This window comes from Sinohyriopsis cumingii, chromosome 17 (assembly GCF_028554795.1).
Source record: "Sinohyriopsis cumingii isolate HCF-2022 chromosome 17, ASM2855479v2, whole genome shotgun sequence".
Taxonomy (NCBI): domain Eukaryota; kingdom Metazoa; phylum Mollusca; class Bivalvia; order Unionida; family Unionidae; genus Sinohyriopsis; species Sinohyriopsis cumingii.
Window position 1 is genome coordinate 351,397 of NC_142977.1, and position 18,252 is coordinate 369,648.

An 18,252-nucleotide genomic window follows, 5' to 3' on the forward strand; every position below is an offset into this window, starting at 1 on the left:
TGTAATCTACACTGTGGACAAAAATAATCAACATTTTTTCATTACTCTTGTCTCGCGTTATTTTTCTGGTTGTCAGCCTCATCTTTTTTAATGGGGATATATCATCACAGTTTAATCTAGAGAAACCATCTAACTAACAACAACAACAGCAACATTAATACTAATAATAATAATAATAATAATTAAAGCAACCACCAAAGTCAGCAATTATACTAATAATGAACACAGTGATGATGATGGCGATTACGATAATTCCGCCATTATCAGCCATTGGTTTCACACAAAATATCCGCCAAACTCATACACACTCTTCTACGCCACGAGCATGCGGAATACTTTCAACGTATTTTTAGTGGCTTTATGTATCAGTCAACAACAATTTGCGGAATTCAGAGCCGCCTACATATAGCGTTCAACCGAAATAAATGTTTGTTACTTTAGTGTCTCTGGTGAGCTACATTATTTTCACTAAGTATTGTTTACCGTTAACTTTCTGGCTAAACTTCCTATGAATCGGGAGTTACCAAATGAAGAAAAGAAAATCGAAATTGATTTGCGGTACTGTTTCACTCCTAATTTTACTATTGATGATGTTGTTGTTGCTGTTGTTGCAAAAGTAGGAGCTATTAATTACTGCTTGTTTTCTTGACAGACCTGCTTTTGATTATTTTTAAACACTTAATCATTTTCCGAATCGGCTCGGATTTAAGCAGAAAAACGCAAACTTCTAATTGCAAATGGCGCAGGGTTTGAACTACACATTCTCATACTTAAGGCCGGGACATGTATGTGCATTAGTAAACGTGTACGCGGTAAACAGTAACGATTCTTTCTTTTACTGTACATCTGTTATATCTTTTTGTGACATATATTGTTGAAGATATCTAACAATTTAGGTACAACATCTACAGAATCGTCATGAAATTGTTTTGCATTGTTGCATATGTTTGCATGGACAAAATTAATACATATCAAACATAACGTACTGAACTAGGTATGCTTCTATGATGCCTTTGTATGTTGCTTAATAATTAGTGATGCTCCTTTTGACATGAGAATGATCCATACTTTATTCAAACAAATAACATAAAAATCTATATAAATTGTCTTAAGATTTTAAAATATATCAGTTTTACTTGTATCTGATTTTGTAGACTTGTACAGGCAGTAAGCTAGACTACAGACAGAGACAGAAAGACAGAAAGAGGTTGTGTTCTTTGTTGTTGCCTTTGGGGTTTTACGCCATTTTCTTCAGCGCATGATAGACTATACATGGCAGACAGTACAACTGGTGGAAGCAAAATTAGAGGAAATCTTGTTAAGAACCACCGACATATGCGAAGGTAATGGACAAGCTTTATTATATATCCTCATTGGCCGAACCAAGGACTTGAACTCACATGGTCAAAGGTGAGATGGCAGTGATCGGTAAGGGAAAACTCTAAATAACTCGATCAACCGGGTTCCCAGTATATATATGTACGGTCGTGCCTGTGAATATGTACTTTCCTGTTAGCCACGTAGCAAGTTATGCGATTCCGCATGACGGCCTCATTTAGTATTAAATTCAGGTCGCGCGTGTTCGCTGCTGGTCTCCAGTTTTGCTCCTAAACAAAGTTGTTGGAAACATAACCCTTCTAGAAATCACACTGTTTATTTACGCCTGTAAGCGACAAGTGTATGAAGGGTGGGTTCGATTGATTTTAATTCTCCACCAGTACAACATAAAAATCGCAAGTAAGTGGTGCTTTCTCATCTGCCTTTTTCTGTGAATGACTTCCTTTTCTTTTTCTTTTTCTGCTTTTTTTGCCAGTGAGTTACATTAGTTCAAAAGGGTCTTATTGTTTTTCTCTTGTTTCTAAAAATATATGCTGGGTATAATTGATAAAAAAATAAATATAAATTTAAAAGGCTTATTTATATATTTGTAAGCTTTTTTTATTTTGGGCAAGGAAAAGTGCTGAAAACAGTGCCCTGAGTCCCTCGTTTTCAAAATATGGCTAAGCAAAACATTACTAATGTATGAGGCACCGTAGCGGACAAAAGCTGGTCCAGTGAGAAAGTTGCAGTTGAAATTTCGATATCGTATGTCGAGAAATCCAAAATCACATATTGGATTAAATTGCATGTCCTTAAAGTTCCATTTTCTAGATCAAGTTTTTGTATTTTATATGTCGAATGATACAGTAGTGGTTTAAAGTTCTTTTTCCTATTTCGACGTTTTACAGTGCATATTTTTAATTGCACAGTGATTGAAATTTAAATATCATGTGTCGAGAATCCCTAATTCACACGTTCTATGTAACTGTTTGTGATTTAAGTTCCGTTTCCTATGGCGATTTTTTTTTAATCTGTTGAAATTCACATCAACAAGAAGCAGTCTCCTTTTTAAAAAATAACGCGGTCGGTTCACGACAGCGACGTCTAGCGACGAAATTCCTTGTAATTCTCGACCTGTGCATGGTAACTTTCAAATTGTAAATGCATGAAATGCAATGGCGTCTCATAATTGAATACACGAATGGTGTATCTTAATACTCGATATTATTTTGAATTGTTAAAGTGGACATTGTGTAATATTACTTTTAACACCAACATATCATTTCACCTTATAAAAATAACAATTCTGACAAGCACAATAAACTGTCCAACCACTGATGTGTAATTCAGCAGATACAATCTCAACATAAGAAATGTTATTTAACATGTTAAATTGAAACTCTCGACATATGACATTAAAATTTCAACAACGGCTGTGTAATTCACAAGATACAATCTAACACCTCGACATTGGGCATCGAATTTTCAACCAGCGCTGTATAATTCAACAGATGAAATCTAAATACTCAACATATGAAATGGAATGTTCAACATAAACCCTTTCAACCAATAGGTAAATTAGGAATTCTTGACGTATGACATTGAAATTGCAACTACCGCCACGTAATTCAAACGACACAATCGAAAACCTCGACATAGAAAATATAACTTTCAACCACTACTGTTTAATTCAACAGATACAACCTAAGATCTCGATATATAAAATTGAACTTTAAAGACAAGCATTTTTGATACAACACGTGAAATTGGGATTATTTACATATGACTTTAAAATTTTGACGGCAGCGTTCTGATTGGACAAGCTTTTGTCCACTAGGACGCCTCACACTAATGGCAGTAGTGAAGTGGGGCACCCTAGCCTCAATGGAAATTAACATTACAGGACCCCTTGGGCAAACCTAGCCTCAATGGAAATTTAACATGGGAAAAAATCATGGGCAAACCTAGCCTCAAGGGGAATTGAACATGGGAAAAATCATGGGCAACTCTAACCTCAAGGGGAATTGAACATGGGGAAAAAAAATCTTGGGTCTGTTGAGCGACAAGGGAAAATGGAACAGGGTCGGGACCCTATTTTAATAGGGTCCCGACCTGATGGGTCTATGGAAATGGAACAAACGAAAATTGAAACAGGGCGGGGTCTCTATTTTTTTAAAAATAGAAAATAAAAAGGGGTAGGCAATGAAAGTCAAGATCTTTTCGAGACCTATGAATGGCTCTGAAAAGGGCCTTTGATTTTATGTTAATAGATCCTTAATATTATATCGTGGATAAACACCCATGTATCTAATTATAGCTATAATCAGCTTAAATTCCTATGAAATCTCACTATCTATTTATGCTACAACTTGTGGGTTATTCCTTTGGAAAATCCCACTATCTTTTTATAGCCTCAGCTTGAGTGACGTTCCTGTTTATGAACTCTAATACATATGTATAGCTACAACCTGTGGAAATCCCCAAGTCCATATTCATAGTCTCAAAATTTCCAGCGTCAGTGACGTCACTGTACTGAACACTAGGGGATAAATGTCAACAGTGTTGCAAGTGGCTGACCTGAATACGCGCTGCTGTAGGTACGTAGGTAGAGTGTATTTGATAGGGACAAAGTGAGTTTTATAGGAACAAACAGAGACCAACACACAGACAACGTACGCGCGCAGACATACACACACATACACACACACACACAGAGGGAAGAGGAAAAAAACAAATCCAAACATACTATCAATACAAACGTACCGGAAGGCATACAATCCCCAAATATACTATCCACACAATGTCGCTAACGCATACAACCCCAAAATATACTATCCACACGGGAGGGATGGAAAGCAAAACCAAATATACTATCCATACAAACGTACCCGAACGCATACAATCCCCAAATATACTATCCACACAACGTCGCTAACGGGTACAAACACCAAATATACTATCCACACAACGTCGCTAACGCATAAAAACCCCAAATATGCTATCCACACAACGTCGCTAACGCGGACAAACCCCAAATATACTATCCACACTCGGGAGGAAGAAGAAAAAAACAACCAAATGTACGATCTACACAACCCACGCGAATACACACACACACACACACACACACACACAGAGGGAAGAGTAAAAAAGCAAATCCTAACATACTATCCATACAAACGTACCCGAACGCACACAATCCCCAAATATACTATCCACACAACGTCGCTCACGCATACAAACCCAAAATATATTATCCACACGGAAAGGATGGAAAACAAAACCAAATATACTATCCATACAAACGTACCCGAACGCATACAATACCCAAATATACTATCCACACAACGTCGCTAACGGGTACAAACCCCAAATATACTATCCACACAACGTCATTAACGCGCAAAAAGACCCAAATATACTATCCACACAACGTCGCTAACGCGGACAAACCCCAAATATACTATCCACACTCGGGAGGAAGAAGAAAAAAACAACCAAATATACGATCTACACAACGTACGCGAATACACACACACACACACACACACACAGACACACAGACACACACACACACACACACACAGGGAAGAGGAAAAATGCAAACTCCAAATATACTATCCACACAGAAGGGAGATAATACAAACCCCAAATATACTATCTACACATGGAAGAGGAAGAATACAAATCCCATAACTACTATCCACACGGAGGTGAGATGTAAAAAAATAAACCCCATATCTACAATCTACGCAGAGGGAAGAAGAAATAAATAACCCAATATACACTATCCTCAAAGAGGGAAGAGGAAAAAGCCATAATATACTAACCACACAGAAGGAAGAACAAAACCATTATACACTATCCACACGGAGTGAAGAAATAACCCTTTATATATACTATCAACTTAGAATGAAGAAAATAGCCCATTATATTCCATCAACACAGATTGAAGAAGAAAAAGACTTTTGAGAGCACCTAAGCCCTCACCTGCAATGACCAACTCTGCCAAACACCTACACTCCACCCCCAACACTACAAAACCCATTTAACCCGTTATTTTATGGCATCAGTGTGTGATTTAGGAAACATCAAGACACAAAATGATGGATGAATAGACTGACTATTGTTTACCGACTTGCATGCCTAAAGAGCTTGCGTGAAGGAAAACATCCTTTCATTTCAATTCTAACTAAAACATGTTCCAGAGGGATAGAGATAGGTGAAAGAGCACAATTTCATAAAGTGTGAGTAAAAACAAAACACGCCATCCTTATTATAGAATGTCAAGACTAAGAGACACTTACGTTTTCTTTCTGGTCTAGTCTCTTTTAGAAGGTAGTATGAAATTTCACATCAGGGCCAACGGATCGGCTCACATTGTCAATTATTCCATTTCCATGTCTTTAATGGCACAAGTTCTTCATCATCTTCAATTTCTTCTTCTTCTGAATCCCTCTTCTCTGTTTCGTTTTGTTTCTGTTTCTTCTCTTTTCTCTTAGGGCACTCTGAATTCCAGTGTCCTTTCTCCCGACAGCGATATTAGGTATCTTGACTTTTGTCTCTCTTTCTTAGACGGAGCAGGTATTCTGGAGACAAATACCCATTTACCTTTGCAGATATAGCAAACTTCATCAGCACTTATAAACTTTCGTATGACTCTCATCAAATCAACGACCAAAAGAGTAAGTTTTGTTGCCACTTTCGCATGTGAATTATGTTTTCGTATGACTTTTAGCAAATATTTGACCAGCAGGTCGATCTGTGCTGACTCTTTCATCTTCTTAATCGTTGGAGATTGTAATGAATAATCTGACGCTAAGACACTTTCCCTATGTACAGGGACCTGCTGCGCATGAAACCTAGTCAAATGTAATTTTGCAATAAGATGAAACGATTTCATTGAGAAAGTAAAAGGCAATGACGTGCCGTGTCGCCTCACACAAGAGCTGAAGTGTTAGCTCAAATCCGTGTCAGCGATTTCGAAGACGACATAACTGAGCTTTAATCAATGTTCTCCATTTATGCCACAAAACCACGAGTCCTGCTTCACGCCAAAAGAAATTTCGTTCAGTCCGTAAAATATAGTATCACATCTGAGAAACGCAAAAACGAACTTCCAGAAAACTGAGAACGACGACTTACACCTACATCGTAAATTTATGAGTTTAAGTTGTGCGTAAAACTTAGTCAAATTAAATTTTTTATAGTCAGGACGAAACGATCTATTTTCGAAGAAGAAAGCAGACACCAAGCGACAATGGCGATCCGTGTCACACAACACTTTTCAAAATGTATTATTATAGGTTTGTTCTAGCGATCTGCACGGTTAAATTAAATGTTGATGTATTTTGCAATAAGACGTACACAATTTCCATGGGATCGCCCATGGAACCATTGTTGGTGCATTAGTTTAATTCTGTAAAATATTTTTTTTATATAAATCGCCTATAGGATAGACTCAGTAAAGCATGGCCATTCTCGTCACTGTGTGAATAGCCACTCAAGTGAATTCGAAGTGAACGCGGTAAGAAAATAAGTATAGCCAATGAAATGGATTACAACGGGTGATGCATTATTTTGTTCTAAGACTGTGTGGCATCATAATCCCTACGCTCTTGCGTTGCTAAAATTACAATGCAGACAGACTGGAATGTGAACTTACAAGCCCTTTTTGTGTATTGTACCGTTTCTTCTTACCACATCAAAATACTGAGCGTCACAGTATTGGTTCGCGTTTTCAAGCTGACCATTTTTTTATATCTCATTTAAACATTTTAACATAAACACTCACACTCACACTCACATCGGTAGAGTCAGAACAGGCGTGTTACAGTATTGAGGGGCATGTTGTTTTCTTTTTCTTTTTTTCTTCAAACTAATAAATTTGGGGTTTGTATGAAGTAAAGAACCGAAAGTACAGTGAACCTCAAGGATGATGACCCAATCTGTTTGTCTATTGATGCGTGTATTTATTTAAGAAGAAATATGACCTCTAAAACACAAAGAGATACGACAAGCATGATTAGAATGAACACAACGATGTTTTCCTTCACGCCCGTGTAATTTAGAGTTTCAATCGTCTTTGAAGACAAACTTGGTCTTCTTTTGTAGGGTTTGAAATAAAAACAATCTGAAAAATCTTAAGCACTTTGCTATAGATAATTTCATCAACAGACTAAACAACATAAATACCGTTACAACAATAGAAAGCCTAAAATTTTCTATCAAAAAGAAATGCATCAAAAAAATTAAAGATTAACGATAACTAAGCAATGAAACCGAATTTAACAAAGGCAATGACATGTGAAGAAATGCCTCTCACTTTGGAAAGGTAGGCGAATGTAATCTGTCATGCACCATCAACTTGAAAAAATTATAAACAGAGAGAAACCTGAATTCAAATTTATTTATTATTTTTTTTTTTTCTTTTCAAAATTGTTTCGTTTCTTTTTTCTTTTTTGGAACAAATCTAAGCACTAATATAGAGTGGAAAAGGGAAAATGCACATAAAAGCTTTGATATTTCTGAAAAAATGAGGGGATATTCCTAACGTTCAAAACCACCTATATATCCTTGGACTTGTCTGTGACTTATACACAAAACAAGATGTACATATTTCTGGTCAAGCTGCAAGTGTGTACGTGTTTTTGAAAATGGTAAAAATTGGATATACAATTTTCTCGTGACACTTATAAAGTGAAGAGTCTGTGCAAGTGTCAAAAGCCAAAGTCATATAAGTTTTGTATTTTGTACGGCGTGTAAAGATTTCCACTTTAGAAAATGTGAAGTATCACAAGTTATTATCACAAACAGAAGTGGAACATAGGGGCTTGCAAGAAAGAAAATAACCCAGACAGTTGGTGTCATCAAGAGTGCTAGAGACGGTACCCAAACTTGCTTGATTGCTTACTTGACTTAAAGTGATGTTCGCTCTAATGGAGCATGTATCACTGGTTTAATCATGCACCGCGTACTTGTTTCAAATCAAGTCCCGTTTTAGCTGTTGTCAACCCTGTCCAAAATAATGTGTTAGTTGAAAAAATGTTTGGTATTTGAAAAAAATATTTGATGTTATATTGTTGGATTATTGTTAAAAATGTTAGAGTTGTTTGTTAGTGTTAAGTAATTTTGAATAAAAATGATGTGTTTTGAAGAAAAAATGCCTTTGTGGTTTGTTTAACTATAGGCATCCTGATTCATGCTCTTTGACTTCTCTCTATCCCTCCCATAACACTATTTGAACGGTTCGACTCGAAAACCGTGTAGTAATGTTTTCCTTCACGTCCGCGCTTTGATCATAAAAACGGGTTAGTCTCCAGTCTACCCATCCATTGTCGACTCATCTTCCCTCGAAGATGTACTCAAGATTAGCCAAGTTGAACGAAGCCTATGTGAATTTGCATAGGGTCATGACAAATTTGATACCGAGACCTGAAGAGATAGACAATATCATAATGTTGAAAGTCACTGAAGACCTGAAAGAAGAGCTCTTCAAGGAGGAATTCAAGAAGGAGAAAGAAGAATGGATGGAGAAGTATAGACTTCATAAACAGCAGAGAGGGCAGCAACAGCAGCAGCATCATGAACCTGACAGAGGCTTTGTCAACAGTTGTATCGACACCAAAGAGTTCTTCTTCTCTTTCCGAAGAAGCAGACCTTATCCTGTGAGAAAGCCTGTCGTCAGAGGAGGCCGACATCTTATAACCTAAGAGATCGCCATAGCTTCAAGTTCCCTCCCCCCCCCCAAAAAAAAAAAAAAAAATTCAGGGCTACCCCATACTCTCGAAAAGAAATAACATTTCATTGCCTATGATATGTTAGTCAGTTAGAAGAAAAATTACAGAAGTGAGTCTATAAGCACATGATTTCTTTATCTTGGTTAGAAAGTGTGACTCTAAGTCCTTCGTTTCCGTCGCTTATCAAATTTTTTAAAATAGTAATGTTCTGTAAAAAGTGAGTGAGTGTTCTTTTAAGTCTGTGCGTTTTTTTTTTTTTTTTTTTTTTCTTGGTGATAGTATGGATAATGTAAGTTCGGGTACAACGAAATTAAAAGAATTAGGCCAGGAACTCGGTGTGGAGGGAAGAAATATACGCAACAGCAGCGGGAGCAAGAAATGCAGACCTAGCCAGTTAGCACTCCACCCACCTCGAGAACAAATAATATCTAGTCAACAGCCGACTATACCTAACAAGCAACCCGCCCCGGAAAGAGTGGTGGCAGAACAAAGGGCCAATCATGTTAGACAAACGGTATGGCAAACTCAAATGTAATTATCGGAGGCACTACGTTCTTTTCTCACTCCGATACTACAGGCAATCTCAGCTGAAAGAACAACCACAACAACAATAACAGCGACAGACACCATAGCCGCGGATTTGAAACTATCTACCTCAACTGAAGAATTAGTATCAGAACCAGAAGAGGAAACTGAGGCGGTTGAGGAGGAGGAGGGGGACGCTGACCCTCGTTGCGAAGTACACCGAAATGGGGCTAGATCAAGCATTGTATGACGTCAACAAAGCAGCGCAGTTTATTAGAGCCATACAATACGTTGCCTACAAATCTCTAGAAACCTTTAAAACAAGACCTTCTCAATGGGGATTAGGGGTCAGAGTTCTCCCCCAATTCTACAGACAAGCCTACACTGGATACCCCCTCAGTCAACTGGTAGAAGCCGCTGCTTACATTGCCGCCCATCATGGCTACGCATTTTCTGATATCAAGAATCATGAGACTAGGAGTGCGGGAAAGAACCTGAAAGCAAAAGAGAGACGTGTTACCTTCTAACAGAAAAAAACAGCCTTTTTTAGGGCTCCAAAAGATTGCTTTTTATTAAATAGGGAACCATATTTGATATGTTAGGAAGTAGGAAATTTAACAGACTCGTTATATTTGAACTAATTGCACAGGTGGTTAACACATCATTGGTACTTTTTATTGTCCATTAGCAAAAACGGAACTTGATTTGAAATAAGTACCGGGTAGCGTTTTGTTGAGTACTTAACACCCGTGGCTGTCTTGCTGGGCACCTTTTTCCTCTTTACCACGCTCGGACAGAAAAATGAGTGTGTCGTGAGACTATTCCCACTCATGTTTAAAGCCTTTCAGTCAGGTTGTTAAGGACTAGTTAGTCCTACACCTGAGTGGCTAAATTTAAAACTAGTCTGTGAGTACATAAAAGCCTGGGGGATGAGGCTCTCCTTCCTTCCCCAGGAGTAATTAAAGATCACGCGGTGCGTGATTAAACCAGTGATACATGCTCCATTAGAGCGAAAATCACTTTAATTCAAGTAAGCAACCAAGCAAATTCGGGTACTGTCTCTAGCACTCTTGATGACACCAACTGTCTGGGTTATTTTCTTTCTTGCAAGCCCCTATGTTCCACTTCTGTTTGTGATAATAACTTGTGATACTTCACATTTTCTAAAGTGGAAATCTTTACACGCCGTACAAAATACAAAACTTATATGACTTTGGCTTTTGACACTTGCACAGACTCTTCACTTTATAAGTGTCACGAGAAAATTGTATATCCAATTTTTACCATTTTCAAAAACACGCACACACTTGCAGCTTGACCAGAAATATGTACATCTTGTTTTGTGTATAAGTCACAGACAAGTCCAAGCATATATAGGTGGTTATGAACGTTAGGAATATCCCCTCATTTTTTCAGAAATATCAAAGCTTTTATGTGCATTTTCCCTTTTCCACTCTATATTAGTGCTTAGATTTGTTCCAAAAAAGAAAAAAGAAACGAAACAATTTTGAAAAAGAAAAAAACAAAACTGAATTTTGAATTCAGGTTTCTCTCTGTTTATAATTAATTTCAAGTTCATGGTGCATGACAAATTACATTCGCCTACCTTTCCAAAGTGAGAGGCATTTCTTCACATGTCATTGCCTTTGTTAAATTCGGTTTCATTGCTTAGTTATCGTTAATCTTTAATTTTTTTGATGCATTTCTTTTTGATAGAAAATTTTAGGCTTTCTATTGTTGTAACGGTATTTATGTTGTTTAGTCTGTTGATGAAATTATCTTTAGCAAAGTGCTTAAGATTTTTCAGATTGTTTTTATTTCAAACCCTACAAAAGAAGACCAAGTTTGTCTTCAAAGACGATTGAAACTCTAAATTACACGGGCGTGAAGGAAAACATCGTTGTGTTCATTCTAATCATGCTTGTCGTATCTCTTTGTGTTTTAGAGGTCATATTTCTTCTTCAGTAAATACACGCATCAATAGACAGACAGAATGGGTCATCATCCTTGAGGTTCACTGTACTTTCGGTTCTTTACTTCATACAAACCCCAAATTTATTAGTTGGAAGAAAAAAAAGAAAAAGAAGACAACATGCCCCTCAATACTGTGTGAGGCGCCACGGCACGTCATTGCCTTTTACTTTCTCAATGAAATCGTTTCATCTTATTGCAAAATTACATTTGACTAGGTTTCATGCGCAGCAGGTCCCTGTACATAGGGAAAGTGTCTTAGCGTCAGATTATTCATTCCAATCTCCAACGATCAAGAAGATAAAAGAGTCAGCACAGATCGACCTGCTGGTCAAATATTTGCTAAAAGTCATACGAAAACATAATTCACATGCGAAAGTGGCAACAAAACTTACTCTTTTGGTCGTTGATTTGATGAGAGTCATACGAAAGTTTATAAGTGCTGATGAAGTTTGCTATATCTGCAAAGGTAAATGGGTATTTGTCTCCAGAATACCTGCTCCGTCTAAGAAAGAGAAACAAAAGTCAAGATACCTAATATCACTGTCGGGAGAAAGGACACTGGAATTCAGAGTGCCCTAAGAGAAAAGAGAAGAAACAGAAACAAAACGAAACAGAGAAGAGGGATTCAGAAGAAGAAGAAATTGAAGATGATGAAGAACTTGTGCCATTAAAGACATGGAAATGGAACAATTGACAATGTGGGCCGATCCGTTGGCCCTGATGTGAAATTTCATACTACCTTCTAAAAGAGACTAGACCAGAAAGAAAACGTAAGTGTCTCTTAGTCTTGACATTCTACAATAAGGATGGCGTGTTTTGTTTTACTCACACTTTATGAAATTGTGCTCTTTCACCTATCTCTATCCCTCTGGAACATGTTTTAGTTAGAATTGAAATGAAAGGATGTTTTCCTTCACGCAAGCTCTTTAGTCATGCAAGTCGGTAAACAATAGTCAGTCTATTCATCCGTCATTTTGTGTCTTGATGTTTCCTAAATCACACACTGATGCCATAAAATAACGGGTTAAATGGGTTTTGTAGTGTTGGGGGTGGGGTGTAGGTGTTTGGCAGAGTTGGTCATTGCAGGTGAGGGCTTAGGTGCTCTCAAAAATCTTTTTCTTCTTCAATCTGTGTTGATGGAATATAATGGGCTATTTTCTTCATTCTAAGTTGATAGTATATATAAAGGGTTATTTCTTCACTCCGTGTGGATAGTGTATAATGGTTTTGTTCTTCCTTCTGTGTGGTTAGTATATTATGGCTTTTTCCTCTTCCCTCTTTGAGGATAGTGTATATTGGGTTATTTATTTCTTCTTCCCTCTGCGTAGATTGTAGATATGGGGTTTATTTTTTTACATCTCACCTCCGTGTGGATAGTAGGTATATGATTTGTATTCTTCCTCTTCCATGTGTAGATAATATATTTGGGGTTTGTATTATCTCCCTTCTGTGTGGATAGTACATTTGGAGTTTTTTTTTCTCCTCCCTGTGTGTGTGTGTGTGTGAATTCGCGTACGTTGTGTAGATCGTATATTTGGTTGTTTTTTTCTTCTTCCTCCCGAGTGTGGATAGTATATTTGGGGTTTTTATGCGTTAGCGACGTTGTGTGGATAGTATATTTGGGGTTTGTTCGCGTTAGTGACGTTGTGTGGATAGTATATTTGGGGTTTGTACCCGTTAGCGACGTTGTGTGGATAGTATATTTGGGGATTGTATGCGTTCCGGTACGTTTGTATGGAGAGTATATTTGGTTTTGTTTTTTTCCTCTTCCCTCTGTGTGTGTGTGTGTATGTCTGCGCGCGTACGTTGTGTGTGTGTGTGTGTGTGTGTATTGGTCTCTGTTTGTTCCTATGAAACTCACTTTATCCCAATCAAATACACTCTACCTAACTACCTACAGTAGCGCGTATTCAGGTCAGCCACTTGCAACATTGTTGACATTTATCCCCTAGTGTTCAGTACAGTGACGTCACTGACGCTGGAAATTTTGAGACTATGAATATGGACTTGGGGATTTCCACAGGTTGTAGCTATACATATGTATTAGAGTTCATAAACAAGAACGTCACTCAAGCTGAGGCTATAAAAAGATAGTGGGATTTTCCAAAGGAATAACCCACAAGTTGTAGTATAAATAGATAGTGAGATTTCATAGGAATTTAAGCTGATTATAGCTATAATTAGATACATGGGTGTTTATCCACGATATAATATTAAGGATCTATTAACATAAAATCAAAGGCCCTTTTCAGAGCCATTCATAGGTCTCGAAAAGATCTTGACTTTCATTGCCTACCCCTTTTTATTTTTTATTTTTTAAAAAAATAGAGACCCCTCCCTGTTTCAACTTTCGTATGTTCCATTTCCGTAGACCCATCAGGTCGAGAACCTATTAAAATAGGGTCCCGACCCTGTTCCATTTTCCCTTGTCGCTCAACAGACCCAAGATTTTTTTTTCCATGTTCAATTCCCCTTGAGGCTAGAGTTGCCCATGATTTTTCCCCATGTTCAATTCCCCTTGAGGCTAGAGTTGCCCATGATTTTTTCCCATGTTCAATTCCCCTTGTGGCTAGGTTTGCCCATGATTTTTTTCCCATGTTAAATTTCCATTGAGGCTAGGTTTGCCCAAGGGGTCCTGTACTGTTAATTTCCATTGAGGCTAGGGTGCCCCACTTCACTACTAATGGCCTGTTATTATCTTCATTTTTAGTTGTCGACACAACACGAATCCAGAGACCAAGCAGTGTATAAGACAGCCTGATTGGAATATTGTGCAAACTGTAGGCAATGCAAAAGTGACAAAGAATACCCGAATATTGAAATGATGAATAAAGGAGTCACTATTCTGCAATAAAAGTCACACTGCGTATATTTTTTAGGGAATCTCGATGATAATGTGGATTCATTTATATTTATAACTATCACTGACAGATTGCCTACTGTGTTGGTACCTTTAAGTGTATTTGTCCAGAAGCATTCGTGGTGTCACATTTTCAAAAATGTTTACATTCCTGGCGAAAATACTAAAGCTGGGATGCATGCCGTTTCTTTTAGTCAGGGAAATCTTAGATTTTGGATACATCGAAAAATCAAAAACCATCTTTAAATATTGCCTTAGCAAGTCAGTAGAAAGTTGACTCAAATTAAATTGATAAATAAAGCTATCCTGTGACCTTTTCTTTCGAACTGGAAAATATATGCGCATTAACGTATTATTGATATGTTTCATATATGAATTGCACGTGACTTTGTTTTAAGGAAGGATATAAGGACGCCTATCTTTTACTCAGCCGTTACATGGTACCGATTTTATGATTCAGTTTATTCGTCTATATGCATATGTTTCTCCCATTCCGTAAATCGGCAAAGTCAAGATATATATATATATATATATATATATATATATATATATATATATATATATATATATATAAGTAGTTAAGTGGGCCACTTTACCGTCAATGGGAATTAGCATTACAAGACCCCTTGGGCAACTCTAGCATCAAGGGAAGTTTAACATGGAGAAAAATCGTGGGCAACTCTAGGGACAATGGGAATTTAACATAGAGTTTGGGTCTGTCTAGGGACAAGGGAAATTAACATGGGGAATAGAGTTTGGGCTTTTGGTTTTTTTTTTGTTTTTTTTTTTAAAAGTTTTTTTAAATTTAAATTTAAATTTAAATTTAAAAAAAAGGGGTAGGCAATGGAAAGGCTATCTCTTTTCGAGAAATATGGCTGGACCTGAAAAGGGCCTTTGGGTTTATGTTAATGTATTCATTAACATAAATGGTACCGCATTGGTCTTCTTCTTGTCCTTAGGCTACGTCTCACTGTTGGTCCGTAAATAAGCACTCTTTTCAGGCATCCTTGTCTTTCTACGTAGATCCTACATATCCACAGGCTGGTGTTTGTCCTGTGGACAACGGCCCACTTGGATCGGACATACATGGGTATGTCCGTCCGGAACATCATGGAAGACAAAAGCGTAGAAGATTGCACATCGGTCCACATCTTGAAGCGACGAGAACAGGTGAATCAATGCACTGAACTGCGCTTATTTATAGGTAGAGGCAGGAATGAAACGGATTGAGTTCATTCACCAATCCAAACACGCGTTACAAAATTCAGTCAGCCCCCATCCAATAGGAAGAGAGTAGTCTGTGACGTCAGTTGGTCTATATAGATTCGCTAGCGCTTGTGTGCAGTCAATCTATGCGACAGTGATTCAACATGACGGAAACTCAGAAAACGATCCATTGGGGTGCACCAGCAGGGGAGACTGCCCAAGGGAACCCGGACTTACCTTCAGAAGAGGTACATTGGGATTTTGTGGATTTTCTTACCTCGCAAGAATTTGTTCCGGAACCTTCGTTACCTTCTTCATTACCGCAAGTGGAGAATTTTAGACAGAGACAGAAAGAAGAATTGGAGAAATTTATGCAACGACAAAAGGAAGCGTAACAAGCTTTTCTCCTACAGCAACAGCAACAGCAACAAGAAGAGGTAAGAAAAAAACAACAGCAACAACAGCAAGAAGAAGTAGCAGCAAAGAAACAAGAGGGTGAAAATCAAACGGCTACGGTACTGTTGGACATTTTAGCGGAGTTAAGAAGTCTGAAACAAATGTATCATACATCTTTATCACGACCGAAGAGAATACGACCTTCCCGAGCTAAACACGCCAACCCTGTGACTAAGCCTGTCGTACCACCCTTAGTGATTTCAACCCAATCATCAGAAGTAGGCCTTGGCCGTGGCAAAGGCTTAAGGCAGTTAAAGTTGATTGGTTAAACTCACTCCTACACCATAAAGAAAAAGGCCCTTTTCAGGGCCACCCACATTTCTCGAAAAGAAATACAATTTCAATTTGCCAATAACTCAAAAATAAACTCACCCATTTTACCCTTATAGTACGTGTCTGTGTATGAGTGTGTGAGTGTAGCTTCTTATTTTAAAATCAAAACTCAAAGACACTTACCTTATATCATTCATGTATTCTTTTATCCATTTTTTTACAATCCAATTCACAATTCACCACAGAACACTTTAAAAAGTTCGTACACTTCTTCTTTTTCATTATTTAGTCTCTCTGTTTTTTTTTTAATTTCTTCACCGTTTTTTCCTCATTTTCTTCCCTTTTTCTTTTCTTCTCCTGTTTCTTTGCCTCTTTTAAATAGAATTGTCTTCTTTCTTCCTCTTCTTCCTCTGAAGAATCCCTCTCTTCTTCCGAAGAATCCCTCTCTTCTTTTGAAGAATCCTTCTTTTCTTCTGACTCCTCTTGTTTCTTTTTTGGGCAATCTGGAGACCAATGTCCTTTTTCTTTACAATAATAACAGGTATCTTGACTTTTGTCTTTTTTAGCCCCTGTTTTTGTTCTTTTTTGACGGTCTGGACACTCTGAAGACCAATGCCCTTTCTTCTGACAGATATAGCAAGTATCTTGACTTTTATCTCGAAAGGAAGGGGAGTAGACTGTCGGCTGGTCTGAAGAGAATTTTCTAATGACCCCTCGCAAAGCTCTGACGAAAGGTTCCATCTGGGTAGTGTCTTCCATCGTTGTGCTCAGCTTGAGAGTGAAATGAATAGTGAAAGGACAAGACACACACCCTTTTTATATACGCTGGTTAGCCAAGACTATAAATTAGTCCATGGTGTTTAAACTTGAGTCATTTCACGTTTTGCACTCAAGATGAAACGATCCCATTCATTCGAGAAGAAAGAAGAAGAAGAAAGTAAGAGGCAGAAACGTGATCTATCGCCTCGTACCAGGGCTGAAATCTTGGCACAAATTCATGCCAGTGATTTTGAAGAGGACATGAGTGAACCAGAATCAGAACCCTCTAAACCAAGTTCACCACCCTTAGTCAACCCTGAAAAGTACTATTCCATTCGAGAGACGGAAAAGCGCTCCTCTAGAAAATTTAGAACCACGGCTTACACCTACACGGTGAAGTTTAAAGATTTCAAGTCCGACGTACCGTTGGAGAAAGCAGAAGGGTTTATCACCGAGATGTGGGATTCTTTGCTCACCGCACTCAAGCGACAATGTCAAGCCAAAGAAGACGATCGCTTGACACTATCCATAGATCACGACGGTTTGAAATCCCCTGTTTGGATCGAGTTTAGCAGACCCGCAGAACTGACCCCTTCCAAAGTCATGGACAAGATACAACACGTACAACAATCTAATGACCAGTTTGACATCACCGATGGTAAAGCCACACTGAAAATGGCCCACGTCTCTCCTCCTCAAGGGACAGGACGCAAAAAGATGTTATTGGTGGACGACCTTCGCAACATCAAAAAGAGTCTCGTCCGAATTCACAATTCTCAAGACCAGATGTGTTTAGCCAGGGCCATCGTGGTGGGACGAACCTATGCCAACAAGAACGACACGGTAGAATGGAAAAGAACCTGGAACACTATTCAACAATCCGACCGAGCCAAACAACGAAATGAAGCAGAACTCCTGTTGCAACAAGCTGGCCTGTCCAGAGACACACCCTGTGGCATTCCTGAGATGCAAAAATTGCAAGATGCCCTAGCTCCACGCTACACCTTGAAAGTGCACCCTCAAGAAATGCGCGGGTCTCTATTGTTTCGAGGCCAAGACTTTAAGGACAGAAAATACATTCATGTTTATCATCACGATGACCATTTAGATACCATTACCAGTATCACCGGATTCCTGGGA

At 38.2% G+C, this 18,252-nt stretch overlaps 1 protein-coding gene across 1 annotated transcript in view; it reads left to right on the forward strand.

Annotated features, from left to right (window-relative positions):
• Nucleotides 1-1,558: 1,558 nt before the first annotated feature.
• Nucleotides 1,559-18,252, forward strand: part of LOC149777627 (nucleoside hydrolase-like) — an 85,781-nt gene continuing 69,087 nt past the window's right edge. The window contains exon 1 of the mRNA XM_089938684.1: nucleotides 1,559-1,737. The gene's annotated coding sequence lies outside the window, so the exon portion shown is untranslated. The remainder of the gene's footprint in view (nucleotides 1,738-18,252) is intronic.